The 20,606-nt window shown below is 37.8% G+C and overlaps 1 long non-coding RNA gene across 1 annotated transcript in view; it reads left to right on the top strand.

Moving 5' to 3' along the window:
- The first annotated feature begins 832 nt into the window (after positions 1 to 832).
- LOC116470380 (uncharacterized) overlaps positions 833 to 20,606 on the top strand; it is a 42,668-nt gene continuing 22,894 nt past the window's right edge. The window contains exon 1 of the long non-coding RNA XR_004248599.1: positions 833 to 913. This is a non-coding gene — a long non-coding RNA (uncharacterized LOC116470380). The remainder of the gene's footprint in view (positions 914 to 20,606) is intronic.

Raw genomic sequence — 20,606 nt, 5'->3', positions numbered from 1 at the left:
TCTCTATGTTCACACAAAAATCAGGTGATGGAGTTTTTCATAATATTCATCACCTGTTTTAAAGCAAACACAAGAGTCATCTGTAATCTACATGATTTTGTTTGGAAAAACATTTTATGAATTAAGTTATATCATCTGAATACATTATTCACATAATAATATAATTTTAGATCTGGCAGTAAATACCTTTCTTCTTCTTCTTTTTTTTTTTCTTTATACAGCAGAAGACTTGCTTCATTTAAAATCTTACAGGAAATCCCTGTGTTCAAAAGGAAAAAAAAAATCAGTAAGGGATCTGGAGCCCAGCCAGCACTGTCCTCTTTCTCCCAAGAGGGGAAAACTGATCCAAACCGAGGTCTGAACTGGATGGACTCCTCGAGAATCAGAACTTCAATACCAATGATGTAATTGGAACCCAGGTCCCTGGCCCCCTAGTTCTGGGCTCTTTCTACTATTCGACCCTGCCTCCTGCAAAACGTGTCCTATTTTGAGGCACCCTTGTTTATCACAGATTTGTTGTACTCCCCTTTTTTGCAGTCTTTGAAATTTCTTTTCTCGTGTTCTCTCACTTATTTCCCAAAAGCCATTTGTTATGTAACAGATGCATATGTGTTCCTGTTTATAAATATTCTACAGTAAGTCAAGAAAATGTGGGGAAATAAGGGGAAAAGGCTAATAGGACCTTCAAACCCTCTATCTGGAAATGTCGGGAATCTAGGCTATGTCTAAGGGGCAAAGGTCACAAAAGAAGAACAAACCCAGGAAGCTGAACCTGGTCTTGTATGTTTGGATCCCATCTCATTCGTTTTTCCCTTCATTTTCAGTCTGTCCAAAATTAGGATGTTTGGTGTTATGGAGGTTCACCTGGGAAAAATCAGGAGGCCGCCAAGTGTAGCTGTGGGATGGTATCACGGTAAGCAAGAAGCTTAAAATCAAATCCGTTACCAGGGAATTGAATCCAGGGAACATGGTTTCATTAAAGAGTATGACTTTATAAATAACTACACATAAATAGACCGCTTTGCCTTAGAGAATAATATATTTCAAAATTATTATCTACTTAAAATATTTTACCTAAAAGAATTCACAATTAGCTTTCAATATTTAAACAGTACATTAGAAATGGAATGATTATAAATATCAGAAACAAAAGCCACTTCATTACAGTATGAACATATGCTAACATACCACATACTGCTTTTGAATTTAATAATAATATAGTTTATCTTTCTTTAACTGACGTAAGGGTTTTGATAATAGCTAATATAAATATATGAAATGTCAAATTTAGAAGATAGTGTTTAAACATTTGTCTTTTAGAGAGTATTGTTAAACTTAACTTTTATTAACTCTGAGAATCAAAGAGGAATATGGTGATGCTAGTGAACCTTTGAAAATCTTTTATTTTATCACTTTTAATGCATGTTTAATATTTAACATTCATCTTATTACAGACAGGAATTGTGAAATGCTTGTGCTGTTTCTAAACAGTTTTAAAGTTCAATGCACAGTCACAATTCAGAGGGGAGATTTCACACATTTATGGAAAATAAGCCATTTTTGCAGTAAAGTTGCAAAGTGTGAAAGAATTCTTGTTTTATCTGCCTTACTTATCATGTTTATGAGTTATTTTGCCTGGAAGTAAATTGACAAGTTGTCAATGAACAATAGACAGTGCCCCAGCTAGGCTTTTCACAGGTTCAGATGCCTTTGGGCAAAAGGGCTAAATCTGTAGTTGCAATCTAGCATATGGAGCACTGAAAAAAGTGGCAACAGGGTGAGAGACATTCCCTGCAAAATGCATGTGGTTGTTGATCTCTAACCAATCTGCTTGGACCACTGTACATTATGAATTCAGGTACCATCATCTTGCCATACAGGAATAGGATTCCTTGCCTCCATATAATAATTTGTTTCTGTTTTATCCTAGTTCACTTTGGTCTACTTTGTCATTTTGAACTATTTTATTTCTCCAAACAATTATTATTAAATATTCATCTTCAGTAATAAAAAGCCATTTCCCCCTAGGTGATTCTCTATTGGAAACTTCCCACAGAATCCCACAGGAAGGAAAACAATCTCAGAGACCCTTTTTTCAGTGGGTAAGGGTGGACCTTGACTTCCACCTCTAACCACCACATTTTAGGATTACCTGGCGGTAACATTTCATGTCCTTTTCTCCCATCTTATGTTTTTCACAATGCTATTGTGAGACTATTTTATGATAACTCATACAGCTGAATAAATTACTAAACAGCTAAGTGGCCTTTCAGTAGATGGCACTCTTTGTTCTGAATCAGCCCAATATTGTTTTGCCACTTCACTGAAAGGCCAGCTGTTCTTTGAAGCTCCTGCCTTCCAGATATGCCACTCTCTAAGACACAGGGATGTGGTTTAGGGTAAAAGTTATGGCTGGGATTTCTAACCCAAGAAACAATGAGGACACAAAAGACAGCCTCATGAATAAGAGTTCATTAGAAAAATAAAAAGCTGAAGTTTGAATATGAGAAAAGCCAAGTCCAGTGTCAGTTATGGATGTGGTTAGATTCATAGAGCCAAGGGTTTTAATGTAGACTTGAAATAAGCTCAGAGAAAGTGCATGTTAGAAAGAAGTGACGTGGAAGGTGACTGGGATTTTATAGGAAAATCTAAAAGTGATGATTACTGACCTTGAAGGGCCAGCCAGCTCATGGTGTATGGGAGGGTCAGGCCAGACAAAGCAGGAGTTATATTTCTGCTCTCTAGTGGCTTCTTGTTTATCACACACCCCGTTCTATCTGTCTCCACAGTCATTGATGATTCTTGTACCTGGTTTGCACTCTTTTCTTAATCTCCAGGCAACATCTTGTGTCACTTCCACACTAAGTAGATGATCTCTTCAGTACTTGTAATTCTCCTCCACTGGGAGCTTCTCTAGCCTCTCATCTTCATTTCATTATAACAATGTCTTGGCCACAGCCTGGATCTTGTCTCCACTTACAAAATAATTCACTCAGAGAGTGGGGTCTCCTGCTCTATTCACAGTGTTATAATGTATGGATAGTGTTATAATGGGTTCCTGCTACTGTGTTTCCTCAAAACCTACTCTTCACGTTTAATATATTCCCCAACACCTCAACCCCCGCCTATTTTAGTTTCCAACTCCAACTACCTGCATTAATCTCACTGTTAATGTAATAATTTTAGTGACAATATTACCAAAACCTCCAATTCACTCATTCCCATAAGGCAATGTACAGTGGAAAAGAACATTCCTGGAACCAGAGAGAACTATAGGCTTTTGCCACTTTTGAAAACCTGCTATTTCAAGCTTCGTTCATCTCTAAATTAGACTCAATGTCTAACGAATACCTTTTTTATTGAGAAATTGCTGCTGCTTTAATGAAATAACACAGATAATATCTCTTCAGATCAGTTTCTTCTCCATCGTCTTCCCTTACTCTTCTGCTGTAACCATCCTGAAAATTCCACATGAGGGATGAGCCCTTCTATTCATTTTTATATACTCCTGCTCCTAGGCTTCTGAAGGCACCCCGGAAAATCTCTTAACTATGCTAATAGTTTTTGCAGATTTAGGAATTTCTACTAATTCTTTTTTTTGTGTGTTCATGAATTTATTTATTTATTTATTTATTTATTTATTTATTTATTTATTTATTATACTTTAAGTTCTAGGGTACATGTGCACAGCATGCAGGTTTGTTACATATGTATACATGTGCCATGTTGGTGTGCTGCACCCATTAACTCGTCATTTACATTAGGTATATCTCCTAATGCTGTCCCTCCCCCCTTCCCCACCCCAAGACAGGCCCCAGTATGTGATGTTCCCCTTCCTGTGTCCAAGTGTTCTCATTGTTCAATTCCCACCTATGAATGAGAACATGCGGTGTTTGGTTTTTTGTCCTTGCAATAGTTTACTGAGAATGATGGTTTCCAGTTTCATCCATATCCCTACAAAGGATATGAACTCATCTTTTTATGGCTGCATAGTATTCCATGGTGTATATATGCCACATTTTCTTAATCCAGTCTATCACTGATGCACATTTGGGTTGGTTCCAAGTCTTTGCTATTGTGAATAGTGCCACAATAAACATGCGTGTGTATGTGTCTTTATAGCAGCATGATTTATAATTCTTTGGGTATATACCCAGTAATGGGATGGCTGGGTCAAATGGTATTTCTAGTTCTAGATCCTTGAGGAATCGCCACACTGTCTTCCACAATGGTGGAACTAGTTTACAGTCCCACCAACAGTGTAAAACTTTTCCTATTTCTCCACATCCTCTCCACACCTGTTGTTTCCTGACTTTTTAGTGATACCCATTCTAACTGGTGTGAGATGGTATCTCATTGTGGTTTTGATTTGCATTTGTCTGATGGCCAGTGATGATGAGCATTTTTTCATGTGTCTGTTGGCTGCATAAATATCTTCTTTTGAGAAGTGTCTGTTCATATCCTTTGCCCACTTTTTGATGGGGTTGTTTTTTTCTTGTAAATTTGTTGGAGTTCTTTGTAGATTCTGGATATTAGTCCTTTGTCAGATGAGTAGAATGCAAAAATTTTCTCTCATTCTGTAGGTGGCCTGTTCACTCTGTTGGTAGTTTCTTTTGTTGTGCAGAAGCTCTTTAGTTTAATTAGATCCCATTTGTCAATTTTGGCTTTCGTTGCCATTGCTTTTTGGTGTTTTAGACATGAAGTCCTTGCCCATGCCTATGTCCTGAATGGTATTGCCTAGGTTTTTTTCTAGGGTTTTTGTGGTTTTAGGTCTAACATGTAAGTCTTTAATCCATCTTGAATTAATTTTTGTGTAAGGTGTAAGGAAGGGATCGAGTTTCAGCTTTCTACATATGGATAGTCAGTTTTCCCAGCACCATTTATTAAATAGGGAATCCTTTCCCTATTTCTTGTTTTTGTCAGGTGTGTCAAAGATCAGATGGTTGTAGATGTGTGTTATTACTTCTCAGGGCTCTGTTCTGTTGCATTAGTCTATATCTCTGTTTTGGTACCAGTATCTTGCTGTTTTGGTTACTGTAGCCTTGCAATATAGTTTGAAGTCAGGTAGCGTGATGTCTCCAGCTTTGTTCTTTTGGCTTAGGATTGACTTGGCAATGTGGGCTCTTTTTTGGTTCCATATGAACTTTAAAGTAGTTTTTTCCAATTCTGTGAAGAAAGTCATTGGTAGCTTGATGAGGATGGCATTGAATCTATAAATAACCTTGGGCAGTATGGCCATTTTCACGATATTAATTCTTCCTATCCATGAGGATGGAATGTTCTTCCATTTGTTTGTGTCCTCTTTTATTTCATTGAGCAGTGGTTTGTAATTCTCCTTGAAGAGGTCCTTCACATCCCTTGTAAGTTGGATTCCTAGGTATTTTATTCTCTTTGAAGCAATTGTGAATGGGAGTTCACTCATGATTTGGCTCTGTTTGTCTGTTATTGGTGTATAAGAATGCTTGTGATTTTTGCACATTGATTTTGTATCCTGAGACTTTGCTGAAGTTGCTTATCAGCTTAAGGAGATTTTGGGCTGAGACGATGGGGTTTTCTAGATATACAATCATGTCTTCTGCAAACAGGAACAATTTGACTTCCTCTTTTCCTAATTGAATACCCTTTATTTCTTTCTCCTGCCTGATTGCCCTGGCCAGAACTTCCAACACTACGTTGAATAGGAGTGGTGAGAGAGGGCATCCCTGTCTTATGCCAGTTTTCAAAGGGAATGCTTCCAGTTTTTGCCCATTCAGTATGATATTGGCTGTGGGTTTGTCATAAATAGCTCTTATTATTTTGAGATACATCCCATCAGTACCTAGTTTATTGAGAGTTTTTAGCATGAAGGGCTGTTGAATTTTGTCAAAGGCCTTTTGTGCATCTGTTGAGATAATCACGTGGTTTTTGTCTTTGGTTCTGTTTATAAGCTGGATTATGTTTATTGATTTGCATATGTTGAACCAGCTTTGCATCCCAGGGATGAAGCCCACTTGATTATGGTGGATAAGCATTTACTAATTCTTGAACACTACCTAACAATTATTGTATCTTTACTTGACTCCTTTTCCTACTCTTCACACCAGCTGATCCAAACCCTTCTCATTCTCTACAAGCCAACTCCTGCCCCACTGTCCCTAGGAAGATGGCTATGTCTCTTCCTTTTCAGAAGGAAGAAAATAGAGTCCATCAAGCATGAAGTACCTCAACGTTGTCCCTGCCCTCTCTTGATAGGTATCTATCATTATCCGCCCTTACTGTTCACTTTTTTTTAGATGTGGTGCTGTATTCCTTCCCAAGGCCATCTTCTTCAACTACATCCTTTATCCCTTTATCTATCTATTTAGAGTTGCTATGTGGAGCTCATCAATATTTTAAGATGCCCTCATGGCTATGTGGGACCAATTTTAATGTGAAAAGTAGGAAAAGCTTTATCTCTTCTGGTCTGTAACTTAAACTTTACTTGGCCTTTGCTTTCAACCTCTACCCTTTGCCAGTTTTTGCAATAGTTTATAGGAATTAAGTGATTTATATTTTATTTATTCCCTTATCTTCCCTCCAGAGGTTGGTGCTAATAAATTGGGAAATGGCCAGGAGGGAGGAAGATGCCAAGCATGGGAGAGAGGAGTTTGTCAGGAAAAACCTGTAAAATGAAATATGTAAGCCAGATAAGCAAAAGCTGACTGTTAATCTCTTTGAAAACAGATATACTCTAGGATGATGTAAAAATTAATTAAGACACAGAAAGCAATCAGAATTATAAAATATGCTCCCCGTTGTTTGAATCCTATTTTCCCATTAAAAGAGTGTTATCCAAGGTGGATAGGTTACCAAAGAACGAAAAGCTCCTGTAATCTTTATGTCTAAAATATAAAAATGAATACCATAATTTTATCTGGATCCTGAAACCTGCATTCTAAGTTCCATCTGAGACCCCAGAAACCCACATTCAAGGAACACTCCTGTAGGGAATTGAGCAGGATGCTTTTTATGTACATGTTTTAGGAGCATTCTCTCAAACAGGGTTTTTTTCCTGCTCTCACACCACAACACGACAACAATCATCAGCACAGACTTCTATGACTAAATTATAGCAGTTTTTCCCCACATACCAAGCATTGGGCACCAGCTGGATGTCTTCCAATGTGATTCCAACAAATCTACCTGTAGATAGATAGTGTCAGATTTGACGGATTGGGGTATCAGTCCCCAAGACTGCCCCTCTTCTGCCACCCAACACACCAGTCACAAGCCTGAGCCTTCAGAACTTCTGACCGACTGGCTTTAAGTTGGGGTTTTCATGACCCCCTCTTTGGGTTTGACTAATTTACTAGAGCAGCTCACAGAACTCAGGAAAACACTCACTTACATTTACCAACTTATTATGAAGGATATTAAAAAGGATACAGATGAAGAGGCATGGGAGAAGGGGCAGGGAGCTTCCATTCCCTCCCTGGGCGTGCTACCCTTCAGGAACCTCCTTGTGTTTAGCTATCCAGAAGCTCTCTCAACCCTGTCCTCTTTGGGTTCTGTGGAGGCTTTATTACATATATATGATTGATTAAATCATTGGCCATTGGTGATCAACTTGACCTTCAGCTCCTCTCCTCTCCTAGGAGGTAGTGGGGTGGGGCTGAAAGTCCCAAATATTTGTAAATATTTAATTTACAAATTAAATATTGTATTTAATATATAATATTAAATACAATATGTCTCTGTCTATCTGGTGACCAGCCCCATCCTAAAGCTGTTGGTCAACTTTGGCATACAAAAAGACAGCACTTTGGAGAGCCTAAGAATTCTAGGAGTTGTACACCAGAAAACAAGGAAGAAGACCCACTATATGTATTTCACAGCATACAGTGCTGGAAAGCTACAGCAAAAGTAGTTTTCCAGAAATGTAAAAGGGGAGAAGGTAATTGCTCATCTATCTATGGTTATATCTGCATTATATTGGAATACCTCCTGGCTACTTTTACATGTGTCTTCTTTTTTCCTTCATTATTTTTTGTCCCTTTCTCCCTTTGTCCAAATACTCCATTCCTGTTTTATTTGACTTTGTTTTGCTCCATCTCCTCTTGCCTTCTTATTTCTACCCCACTTTCCTATGTGCTCCTATGGACTCCAAGAAGGAGAGAGTTAAGTGGGATCATATGTCTAACTCTCTCATTTTACAAATGAAGAAATTGAGACCCAAAATGTTAAGTGGCTTGCCCAATGTCTCATTGTAGTTAGAAGCAGAACCCCAAGGCTACAGTGCAAGTCTTTTGAAACTAATTCTGAATTATTTCTATTACGCCCATAACCTCTGCCATCTCCATCCTTCACAGTGCAGATTGGCTTTCGGACATTTCAGGCATAAGGAGAATAAAAGCAGTGAAGGGCTAGAGTAGTGGTAGGGTATGTGTCTCAGACATGTTTGGGGAGTACAATGAGCTCCTGCATCAGCCCACTTTTTCCTGTCATGAAAGGATGCCATACGTCACACCAAGCCCTTTTGCTGTGCCCTTCTTACATGTGACTTCCTTTTCATTAGCATTTCCACCCCTTCCCTCACTGCTGCACACACACCTTCAGAGACCCCTGTTCAACCATGGACTGCTCTGCCCCTCTCCGTGTACAAGACCCTCTCTCTGTTCTTATTCTCTATAGCATTTATCACCTTGCAAAAGACCATATCACTTATATGTATTATGTGTATTGTTTGCAGTCTGTCTCTTTCTGCAAGAACATAAGCTCCATGAGGGCAGGGATATTTTTCTCTTTAATTCATCAATATATTCCAAGCACCTAGAACAGTGTCTGGTGCATTACAGATGCTCAATATTTATTAAATGAATTGAATGAATGAGCCAGAACAACTGGCACATATAAGACTTCTTCTTCAGGGTTTCTAGAGACTCAAGGGTGTGATTGCAACCAAAACAAATTTAATATACAAAATAATTAAATTGTTCAACTCATCAGCTCTGCTTCTGGGCTCTGTGGGGGGGGGGGGATGTGTGTGTATGTGTGTGTGTGTGTGTGTGTGTGTGCGTGTTAGTCCATTTTCACACTGCTATAAAGAACTGCCTGAGACTGGGTAATTTATAAAGGAAAGAGGTCTAATCGACTCACAGTTCAGCATGGCAAGGGAGCCCTCAGGAAACGTACAATCATGGCAGAAGGTGAAGGAGAAGCAGGCACCTTCTTCACAAAGCAGCAGGAGGGAGAGAGAGTGAAGGGGCAAGTGCCACTTTTAAACCATCAGGTTACATGAGAACTCCCTCACTATCACAAGAACAGCATGGGGGAAACTGCTCCGATGATCCAACCAAACCGTGTGTGTGTGTGTGTGTGTGTGTGTGTATGACAGAAAGAGAGAAAGAGAGGGGGGAAGGAGGGAAGAGCTAAGGAGAGAGAGAAAGGTGAAAGAGATAGAGATGGGGTGCAAGAGAGGTGAGAGAGAGACAGAGACAGAGACAGTGAGAGGAAGTGTAAATAAAACACTTATTTTGAAAGCGGGGCAATGTATAAATGATGCACTTTTAAGTTTTAAACATGAAAGATGAGTTTTTAGGTGCAACAATTTGTAGTGCTCCCTGTTGGGGTTTCTGGTACCAATAAATCAAACCCCTCTCTTTAGAAACAATTGAGATTTAGTAGGTGGAAATAAAAAGACCATATCTGGTTTATTTTACTGCCAAAAATATGTTAGAAAACAGTCTAGAATGAAAGTATAGATGAACTTCCTACGTGTTGCACCCTGTGTTGAGATTTCCCATCTAGTCACAGGAGGAGCAGGTGGACAGTGCTGGCCTCCTGCTCTGTAGGCAGGGATTGCCCTCAGCAGGGTCACTGGCAGGAAGGAAAGAGGGGAGAGGGGACCAAGAGCTAGGAGCCTGAGGCACACATGCTCACTGATCTTTCCCTCCAGCTCTGTGGGAGGAGGTGACAGGAAGCTTTCTGCCAAATATTTCCAACAGAGCAAAAGTTTCTATTTAATGGGTCATAAATTCCTTAAGTTCTCTATGACATCTCACCAGGTCATAACTTCTTAAAAAAATAAAGAAGAGTCTACAGTCATAAGATGCAGCAATCACTTCAGCAGTTCACCCCAGGCCATGTCTACACCAACCCCATAACCCTCCTCCTCAAAGGAGGAAACTGGAGCCCAAAAAAAAAAATCCTCTTCACAGACAGCAAGACAAACCCACTCAGGTCCACTCGAGGGCCAGTCAGTCAGCCGTACATCTGGAGAAAGCCTAGATAACACTCCTTTCCATAAATTATAGAAAATAAATAGAGGTGAAGTATAGCCATAACATGACATCTAACAGAAAAACAACAATCACAAGTAACTGGTGCAGAATTGTCAATGTTGAAACAAAGCTGAGAGAAGAAATCAAAAGTCTTTTTAAGAAATAGTTTGTAATCACCAAGATCCTCTTTTTTCTTAGAGAACACTTCTTTAAAAATCAACAAGGTTTCCTGACCACAGCTTCTTGGTCACTTTTATGGGAAAGCATGTAGTTGGTTTGAGTCCAAGGATTCTGACACATGCAGTGCTCCTTGAAGTCATTTGAAGAGCAGACTCAAGTCCAGGACTCAGAATGGCTATGTTAGTTCAACATGGTTCCAGTTTGTGTGTAACATTATTCTGGAGTAGGAAGTCACAGGAAAATCAGTATCCCCTGGAATTTTGGAGCTCAAGACAGGTCTAGCATTCACAATGTGAAGTGTCTGTGGTATAAGAAAAATGGTGACTTATAGTCATTCAAAACAGTAAACTACTATTTAATGTTCTAAAAAGCTATTTATACAGGTGTGATAAGCTGAATAATGACCCTCACGAATGTCTATCCCCAATCCCTAGAACCTGTAAATATGTCACCCTAGATGAGAAAAGAAACTTTGCAAATAGGATTAAGCTAAGTATCTTGAGATGGGTCAATTATCCTGAATTATTCTGGTGGACTTGATGTAATCACAAGTGTTCTTATAAGAGGAAGACAGGAGGGCAGAAAGAAGAGAAAGTGACGTAACTACAAAATCAGAGACTGGAATGAGGAAGCCATAAGCCAAGGAATGCTTGGCAGCTGCTAGAAGCTGGAAGAGACAAGAAACAAATTCTTAACTGGAGCCTCCAGAAGGAACTAGCCCTGCCAACACCTTGATTTTAAATGTCTGACATCCAGTTATAAGAGAATAAATTTGTATTTTTTCCAGCCACTAAGTTTGTGGTACTTTGTTATACAAACTTAATACAAGAGAAAAGTAAAATTTCACAGCAAGTTTTGTCCCAGAAAGAAATTACCTCAGCAAAAGATCCTTTTGGGGAAGAAAAATACCTGATGTGAATTGAACAGTTACAAGAAAGCCTTAAGTTCTGATCTGTGTTGTGTAAAGCAACAGTATGGATTGTTCTAAGAAGAAATGCAGAAATGAAGATACATCTGGAATTTCCTGGCCTAACTTTACTGATTACAACACAGGCATACCAGAATGCCTTCCAATCTCTTTCCCTTTCCAGGAAACCATCTTTGGAGAGCAGAAAATACCCACTTTAAAGCTTCCCCAATTTGCAAGGTGGATATTTAGAGAATCATGCCTGAGTCTAATAAAGAAATCACATTTAATCAGATCTCAGGCTCACACTTTCTTCCCCCCAAAGAGAAGAAGGTATATGAATAATCCCTAGTGTACCAGAGGAATGGCCATGAATTGCGTCTCCCTGCCATGCAATTGAATTACTCTAACCATATGAATATCTGTACAACATGTGTGAGCCAAATTCTTTGCACATAAGGAAAGGTATTTACTTTGTGATGAAGCCATACGGAGCATTTACAATGCACATCACAGGTTTTGCTAACTTGAAAAATGAAGACAACAGCTATCGCAAATCTCCTTTTGAGAAAATAATGTGGGTATATTCAACAATTATGGCTACATTACAATTGAAATTAATTGCAGTTTTGCAGACATGAACAAATGTTGCTAACTTTATGGTGTCCTGGCCCTAGAGGTTGAGCATGATGATCATATAAATAATTACAAATGTCTCACAACAAAGTGACTCAGCTTCTTTTTTATGATGGTCCCTTTTTTTTTTTTTTTTTTTTTTTTTTTACATGGATTCTCACTCTGTCGCCCAGGCTGGAGTGCAATGGCGCAATCTCGGCTCACTGCAAGCTCCACCTCCCAGGTTCACGCCATTCTGCTGCCTTAGTCTCCTGAGTAGCTGGGATTACAGGCACCCACCACCATGCCCGGCTAATTTTTTTGTATTTTTAGGAGAGATGGGGTTTCACCGTGTTAGCCAGGATGGCCTCAATTTCCTGACCTCATGATCCACCCACCTCAGCCTCCCAAAGTGTGGGGATTATAGGTGTGAGCCACCACACCTGGCCTGATGGTCCTTTCTAAGATAAATTTGTGTATGTGCTTGAATAGACATAGGCATTATTGTAGCCCCCCTTTCCAGAATGAACAGAAATTAGAACTGAATTTATTAGATAGTTTTCTTTAATATGCACTTGCTCTGCTTTGCTGACCCTTTTATCAAGAGTACCTTGTTTCTGCCTGCACTAGAAGCATCTGTAATTTCTGTGACATGTGTGGTTCCATCTCACTAGCTACGGCTCTTGTTGGGGCTACTACAAATTTCTAAATTAGTTCAGCCAGAAGGTGCTGTTGGAGAACTGCATCATGAGTTCCAGTAATAGACTGTTCTCCATCACCCAAGAAATCCCCACAGGAGAGAGATCAGGTAGCTCTGAAACAGAAGCAGTTGTGTCCACATCTGGTGCATGTACATTTCTAAATAGTGATGATAACTATGTAATCATTTAATTTCATTTTTTTAGTCCGAAACAGTGAAAGACACTACCAGGGGCTTATATTTGAGCCCTACAGAATGTCAGGAGTTTAGTGGGGTCTTTAATAGTTTAGAGGAAAACTTTTTCAGTCAATGCATATCAGAAAACGTGTGGACTGGCACCAGTCTCCCCAGTCATATATTCATTCAAAGAATTTACCAGTAATGCTCGTCTTATTCTTGTTTGAAATATTACTTTTTATCACAAGCAGATATGGATAACAAATGGCTAAGAGCAAAACAGTCCAAAAGTGAAGTCAATATTTACTGATTCAAGATTAATTTATGGGTTTAGAAGGGAGATTAGTAAGTGTACTAGTTGTGTAACTTCGGATAATTTACTTACATTCTCTGAATCTTGTTTTCCTCATCTATAAAATTGAGATAAAATACAAAATGTATAGGACTGTATGGGATTATAAGGATTAAATTAAACAATACATGTAGTGTTGGGCACTGTGCCTTCCACATGGAAAACACTCAAAAATCATAAATGTTACTAGTTACAATATTATTAATAAAAATATTTTACCATTTTAATTGTACTGAATTGGTCCCTAACAAAATTAAAAATTTTATTTTTGTGACTTTATGAAAAGTCCAGGCATAGGGAGACCAGGACCAGTGTACCAGCTACAGTGTCCTCAATATCCCAGGTTCCTACTATCTTTCCACTCAGACAGCCTTAGGATATGACTCTTGTCCTTGTGATTGCAAGATGGCTCCTTCTCCCTGCCCCACCTCTCCAGTATCATGACAACATTTCAGACCAAAAAAAAAAAAAAAAAAAAAATTTAAAGGGTTCATGACCTTTTAAGCCTACCCCATTTTTAAAGAGTTTTACAAGACGCCACACCTGATGACTTCTGCATGTATCTCTTAGGCCAGAGCCATGTCACATGGCCGGCTTTAGCTTCAAAGAAGGCTGGAAAATGTAACTTTTTAACTGAGCACACTGCCACCACCAAGAAGACTGGAATTCTATTAGTGTACAAAATTGAATGAATTAATATTAGATAGGCAATCAATAGTCACTACTGTGTCCTATAACCAGAGGAATCCAGATGCAACAAAACTATCAGAAAACCAAAGACCCCTCATATAGTTAACACTCTTTTACTTGACCTCTCTCTGATCTCAGAGAGACAATTTTTCATATTTTTGTGGCTTTCTTATTAATTATTCCACTCCCCTTAAGGGACCTTTTCAATCTGATGGCCCATTAGCATTGAACTGTATGGTTCAAGCCCTGGTTCTCTTTAGAGTCCCTTGAAGAATTTTAGTCATTGATGTCTCGCTGTGACTCTGGGTTCATATTTGCTGCTCCTTGTAAAATAACTCCATTTGAATTTCCTAAGTTAAATGTGTCAAAATCACCTTCTATTACTCTCTTTCTACCAGACTGCTATCGCCAGCACCCTCATTAGAACAAATAATATGGCCTTTTATTTCTTAACTCTTGTAGTCTTTCTGTGTTTTGTTATATTTTGTTTTTAATCTTTTGTGTGTAACCTCTCACCACGTCTATTACCTCAGCCTCGTTCTGGACCCCTTCTTTTCCCTCTCCTTTTCTCCAACACCATACCAACTGCCAAGCTTACCACGTCTTTTTGCTAAAGCTCTTAGAGCTAGGCCCTTCTCACTTTCCCCACTGTCCCCAGCCTACACCAGGCAACCATTCTATTCTGTCAAGAATATTACACTGCCACCTCCTTAACTTCCTGCTTTTTTTCTTGCTTACCTCTAATCCATTCTCTACACTCAGACAGAACAATCTTCCTAAAATGCAAACTTCATCATGGTGGTGTTCCCCTGCTTAAAAGTTTCCAAAGCCTCCCTAGCTCTCTCAGGATAAAGTTCAAACTCCTTTACATGACATTAAAAAAACCTACACAACCTCATTTTTGCCCACTCACAACCTCATCCTCTAAATTCCAGTTACATGAAATTTTTAAAATCTCTTCTAAAGCACCACGCTCTTTACCTTAGAGCCTGTTCATAGTTCTTTCCTTCTTTCTGGGCCATTTCTCACCTTTCTTCTTCCTCTCCCCTTGTCTAACTCACACCCATCCTTTGAGATCCAGCTTATATGTCACTTTCTTCATGAAGCCAGTAGCTGCAACCCTAACCAGATCCTAATATCATTGTACCTGGGTGAACATTACTACTTTCCAGCCTGATTTCTGATGTTCAGCAATTCCTTCATCAAAAAAAATAAGTCTGACCTTAGTATTATTTTGGTGACTGCATATAGTAAACTCTAGTGATTTCTAATTTGTCTCCCAAAAGTAGGAATAAACTTTAATTCACAGAGGTCAAAACTTTCATTTCCATTTGAGAAGTTTCCCTACACATCCTTTTTATTTTACTTTACTTTAATTTCCAGGATACATGTGCAGAACGTGCAGGTTTGTTACATAGGTATACATGTGCCATGGTGGTTTGCTACACCTATCAACCCATCATCTAGGTTTGAAGCCCCACATTCATTAGGTATTTGTCCCCCTATACATCTTTTCTAAGTTTGTCTGACTCAGGCAGGCAAACCCAGTGCTATTCATTGCATAGCTAAACTCCTCCCATTTCTGGATACTCTAGAATGTTTTATGTGTCTCAAGATGCCTTCCCCCACCTACTATCCTCAAACACTCCCCCTTTATTCTGATACTTCATAAGGCTTCCTTGTCCACTTAAAGAGTCCTATAAGGGGTTGTAGATTAAGCGACAAAATCATTTCAGCACTGTAGGAATGCAAAATAGTAGATGGTTGCAACTATATGTTCATTTTCTTTTCTTCTTTTGATCTGTGGAGGGATTTTTCCCCCTCACTATAACTCATTAAAAGAAGGGATCTTGTCTTTTACATATTTTATAATATAAAGTATATACTACTAAAGAGATCAGTAATAGTAATACAGTTCAATGTTCTAGCTCAGTTGTTTTGTTGAAATCCTTCTAAAAATTAAATAATAACATGGCATATATCTACACGGCTGAGAATATTGTTGTTTTAATATAACTTGAGGGTTTTTTTAGCTGTTGGAAATGCCACACTTGTTTCTTAAGAAATATTTATGCAACCATGAAGTAGGAAACATGATAATAATCAATTAACATAAGAATGGATAACAGGGAATGTAAGATTTATGATAAACGATGTATGAAAGAATGCTAAATTAGACTTGTTGTCGGGCACAATTAGAAGACAATTGTGATGTTTCTCGATGTCAGTATCTTAGATCTGACAAGGATGAGACTCCTATATTAGCTGATATCTTCTTAGCCAAAAAGCATACAGTTAAGCATAAGGAATTATGTAATGCTCTCAATAGATTTAAGGAAAATAATGAGCACATTATATTTTAATGTCTTATAAACTGCCAAATTATTAATGATCTGGAGAGATTATTTGTGCTTTTTCATTTAGAAGTTGTTCCAACTTTAATTAAATATCTTCATGCAACAACGAAGCACTCTCTCTACTTCTCTGCTTTGAGTGTGTGGATTAATGGGAGGAATACCTAGAGAGATCTGATATACCCTTTCGCTGAAGGAACTAAATGGCTTCAAAATGAAATAACTATGGTGATGGGGTCAGGCCTTCAGGGGTGGAGTTAATGCTGAGAGAATGTTGAAAAGAAGAAAAGAGGAGACAGTACTGATTCCTTCCCTAGCAAGTTATTATCTAAAGTTGCTCGCAAAAGTACTTCTAAATAAAAGCCAATAAAGTTCAGGATGTCTTGTTTTCTTCTAATTACTGTGGACCATGTTTTAATGCTTAGAGTTGTTAACAATATGAACTTAGACATATTTATAACTTGTGTGATTTTCCAAAAGCATGTATCAGCCATTTCAGAAAATGTAAAACAGACTGTTGGCAGATTTTTACACAATATTTTTAAAATATATTTCCTTTCTGATTCTTCCAGAAATTAAGTTCTCTTGGATATCACTTTTCTTAGAAGTATTGAAATATTAAAATTTACTTCCTGAGAGTGTAAATTATAGATATTTTTAAAGGAAGACACTTAGTAATTTGATTAAATTACATTGCTAAAATTAATTTGAAGCTAGCAAAAATTATGAAACATTTTGCTACAGCAATTATGGAGAATTGTATGTATCCCTTGACAAGTTTTCAAATTGAACAGAAATATCTGCCTTGTTAGAGATTTTTTAATGTCCTGGCTAAGTTTTCCTTAATTATTTCTCCCCTTCTGTCAGCTGTGTTATTGCCCTACTGGTTTAAAGGTTAAACAAAGTACTAGATCTGTCAAAGTGAGAGAAACCAACTGGTGAGCAGCTATCAGAAGGTAATCAGGGCTAATAGGTACATAATGGCTAGCAGGGTCCTGTTTGCACTCAGCTACATCACCACAGATGGAACATAATTTTCACTGATGTCCCTGTTAAAGAAAACATGGAGCAACCCTGACATTCTGTGGTTAAAACCAAGCAGGTAGGCAGTTCTCATCCTCCTGCCCCCACCCCGGGATACAAAACTGACAAAACTGAATCTCTGAAAAGACTAGAGCGAGATGCATTTAAGTGGTAAAACTATTATTTCAGAACAGAAATTGCAAACGATGCCCTTACCTGTGTTAATTTTTAAATTAGCAGAATTCCCACAAGAGACATTGGTTTCTTTCATGGATACATGACAATATAGTGTCTCGCACAGGCACTTTTCAAGCAGTATTGATTTAAACACCTGATTTAAGCAAAATAAATCACATAGAGGGAGATAAATATGAAAGTTTAGATAAGCAGAGCTTGCAGGGTACTTGGGTCCTGAAATAATTCTTTCTGCATGTTTTTTTTCTTTTTGTTGTTTATGATGCATTTTCATAAATTATTGCTTTCCCTAACCAACTAACAAACTAAGTGTAAGCTCTAAGTCTTATGAGCTGTTCCCTGGAACAACATCTACACTGTAACTGCTGGCTGTGTGTGATTTTACTGCTTCATCATTTTGACAATTATCTGTTGTGGTTTAAGTGCTTGCAAAGCTTAGTGTAAACAATAATGCAGGGCATTAAAGCATTTATTTACTGTGTGGTAAAACTAATTCTTCTTAGTAGTTCTTGCAATAGCTGACAGGAAATAAAATCTAAGATACATGCAAGAAACAATGGGCTGCTTACAGTAATAGTTTAATCTTTTGGAGGCCACTGAGTAAACCTAGAATAAAGGTTTATTTTTCAATTATATGTATTCATGCATCTTGGAGTTTAACATAATCTTCATGAATAATAACAATACTACATGTGTCTTTGATTTAAATCAAGTAAGGTTGGTACAGACAGTTTCAGAACTGAGTTCAGAGTCTGCAGAACTCAGGAAATGGTAGCACAGGCCTTCTCAGCACAGCCTGGGAGAGAATTTTTTTGAGTTCGCCCTTTGGCTTACAAATCCCAGGAAACTTTGTTGAAATAAAATGATCTAAACAAATCAGGAGCCAAAACAGGGACTAAGAGGAGAAATGTCTAACAGTACCAACTCTCCCATCCCATCCCATCCCACCACATCTTGGGGGTTACTGAAAAACATGCAAATCAAAGCTGCAGTAGCTTTCATTTGTCAGCTTGCTTTCTTAGCTTCAGATTGTTCTCCAAGTCAATAGGTTTCCAAGAGTCGTGTTTCCAGCATAGACATTACTATTCATTTTTGTGTTGAATTTTATAATGGAATTGGAACCCTAAGGTTCTCTCTTACCAGTTAAGCAGAATGTTTTTTTTATGGATTTTGTTCTGTTGTGTTTCCATGATGCTTCCACGTTGTTTGGAACCTGACTTAAATGAGCCCTTCCAAGCATTCTCAAAAGAAGTTCAAGATCTTTATCTCATGGAAGGGTTCGGGTTTTTCTTTTGTAGAGTCATCGACAATTCTCCCTCATCAGATCAAAACTCCAAAACACCCAATGACAGGTTGATGTTTCAATTTTATACTTAATTTACACAACATAAATTTTTTAGATCTGATTAGAATTCACACACAAAGAATTCATCATGGGTGCATTACAGGGAAGTTTTAAACAATATTATCTTGCAAAAAAGAAATCTGCTTCTTATCTTCCTCAGGTTAAAAAGAAAATCTAGATTTAAAAAGACTGCTAAGTATGGCTACCTTATTAATTGTTACCGATAGACTACACACAGGTGTTTATCTCCCCCATCAGTGTGTGGAGGGGTGTGCTTGCATGTGGCAGTTGCAGGCCTAGGAAGGACAGTCCTAAAATTTAGGAAGAATAAAAAAAATTCTGCAAGATGAGCTAGAAAGGGCATCAAAAATCTGTCTACTGTCTCACACTGGAGGCTATTTGGTGCATGAAATCCCCACACACTTTAGAGGGTATGGCCATGATCTTTGGAGAGCTAATGATGCTATTCAAATGTATGTTCTCTGTGGAATCCATCACCCATTTTCACCTTGACATGAATTAGTTTATTCGTTGCATGGTTCTGAGGAAATGGAATAAAGATAAGGATGCTAGGAAAGGTCAAGAGAAGGAGGTTTTTTTCCAAGAGGGATTGGCTTGATTGCACCATCTCACTGAAGAGGGCATGCAGGGGCTCCACACATAGGAACAAACTGAGTCTAGATTTGAGAAAGGAGTGTAGAGTAAAATGAGGTAATGATTTACCAAAAACAAATTCCCCTACTTCATAATTTTCCCTATCATTATGTATAGTTTTTTCTTCTCTCTTCCCTTCTGCATATGTATCAATCTAGATACATACATACACTAGTGAGACAATAAACCCATAAGTATTTGTATTTTCACGATATTTTTATTTTCATGATTGCTATTTGCAAATATATTTCTTGATTATACCTGTGAAGTAATTTATATGCAAATAGCAGTAACATTACATAGGCCAACCTGTCTATTTCTCTTCTAAAATAATATACAAGTTTATTCCTAGCTCTCTTTTTTTTAAGAAAGAAATCAGTTATTAATATGTGGATGTGCCCTTATTGACATGAACTAAAGTTTTACAAAAGATGGTAAGTTAAACAGGTAATACAACCTGATTTAATTACAATTACTGATTTTCAGTAAACACTATTTAGTGACAGTGACTTTTTTCTTAAAATATATCTCAGATATTTATTTATAAATATTAAATTCTTTGTTAGGAGAAACATGTATTAGACCATTTTAGGAGTTTATTTATTAAGGTATTATAGCTATTGATGGCAACCTACTTTTGGTAACGATTTTTTATTTTAAAATATATGAAAGCATTTTGAAGTTTTCATCTTCCCAAAAAATCTTTACTATCTCTCCTGAAAGGTTTAAATAGGGAAAAACTCCTGACTTCTAAAACTCAGTGGTGAGAAAGGACAATGATAGGTTAGTTATTAGGTAGTTTTCACTAGTGACAATTGCAATGAAAGCATGCATATCACAATTTATAATTTCACAGAATTTTACTCACTTGCACAATTCTGCAGTGTTTTCAAAAACAGGAATCCCATTAAACACACCAACAATATAATTTTAATACTTACTCAGGGGCTACATTATAGGTTATGAAATTCATTGAGAAAAATTGGTACTCAGTTTTGGGCATTTTGTTCTTTTTTTTTTCTGGACATAAGTTCTGAAGGAGAAGGAGAAGCAAAATAGGAGTGTTAATCCTAAAATCAGTTCAGTATGTTTCATAGATAAGTCTCTCCAGAATATTGGTCAGTTTATAACAGTTAAACATCAAAAGATCTGAGCCTTAAGTACAGAGACCCCAGA

This window comes from Hylobates moloch, unplaced genomic scaffold (genome assembly GCF_009828535.3).
Source record: "Hylobates moloch isolate HMO894 unplaced genomic scaffold, HMol_V3 SCAFFOLD_6, whole genome shotgun sequence".
In the NCBI taxonomy this organism is placed as follows: Eukaryota; Metazoa; Chordata; class Mammalia; order Primates; family Hylobatidae; genus Hylobates; species Hylobates moloch.
The sequence above is the reverse complement of the archived record's forward strand: the minus strand, read 5'-3'. Positions and strand labels throughout refer to the sequence as shown.